Raw genomic sequence first — 1,241 nt, forward strand, 5'->3', positions numbered from 1 at the left:
AAATAATTATTGTTTTGGATTAATTATCAGTTATTATTCTATATCAGGATTTTGTTTGTGCTGTATTTGTATTTGTGTTTGTGGAGGGGGTGGGGGGTGAGCGGGCGTCTTCTGGGGTGATGGTGGTCTGATATTGACTCTGAAGTTTAAGTTGGTAGTTATTGGTCATTAAGAGACTGGAGGATCGTAAACTAAGGTGGGTTTAGTAGAGGGGGTCTGGCTGCTCTCTCTCTCTCTCTCTCTCTCTCTCTCTGTCTGGGGGTGTGAGGTCAGGTGTGAGGATGAGTGTGAAGGTCAGGTGTGTGAGTGTGAGGTAGGAGGTGTGGGGAAGGTCAGGTGTGAGGTGGGTGTGGTCAGGTGTGGGGAGGTCATGGTGGGGAGGTCAGGTGTGAGGTCAGGTGTGAGGTCAGGTGTGAGGTCAGGTGTGGTGAGGTGTGAGAAGTGAGGTGTGGTCAGGTGTGAGGTCAGGTGAGGGAAGTGAGTGAGGAGGTCAGGTGTGAGGAGGTTAGGTGTGAAGGTCAGGTGTGAGGTGAGGTGTGAGAAGGTCAGGTGTGAGTCAGGTGTGAGGTTGAGGTGTGAGGTGAGGTGTGAGGTCAGGTGTGAAGTCAGGTGTGAGGTCAGGTGTGAGAGTCAGGTGTGGGGAGGTCAGGTGTGGGGAGGATTGGGGAGGTCAGGTGTGAGGTGAGGTGTGGGAAGGTGGGTGTGAGTCAGGTGAGGAGGTCAGGTGTGAAGTCAGGTGTGAGGTGAGGTGTGGGGGTGAGGGTGTGGGGTGGGGTGTGAAGGTCAGGTGTGAGGTGGTGTGAGGTCAGGTGTGAGGTGAGGTGTGAGGAAGGTCAGGTGTGAGGAAGTGAGGTGTGAGGAGGTCAGGTGTGAGGTCAGGTGTGGGGAAGTGAGGTGTGAGGGAGGTCAGGTGTGAGGGAGGTCAGGTGGACAGGTAAGTGGCCGCTGTGTATATTGCCTGGCGGGTTATGACTGAGGCTAATGGGTTCACACCTTACTACATAATGAACTAGAACAGGGGAGAACACACACACACACACACACACACACAAAAGGTGTTCCATCATGTTAGTTATATAAAAGCTTCACTTAACAGGAAACATTTCAAATTACAAAACACGTTCCCATATTTTGTCCCCCAGCTAACACAATATACACCATCCTAGGGATAGAATCCTAACCTAACCTAACCTAACCTAATCTAACCTAACCTAACCTAACCTAACCTAACCTAACATTCA

The sequence above is a fragment of the Homarus americanus genome, unplaced genomic scaffold, assembly GCF_018991925.1.
Source record: "Homarus americanus isolate GMGI-L3 unplaced genomic scaffold, GMGI_Hamer_2.0 scaffold33355, whole genome shotgun sequence".
NCBI lineage: Eukaryota > Metazoa > Arthropoda > Malacostraca > Decapoda > Nephropidae > Homarus > Homarus americanus.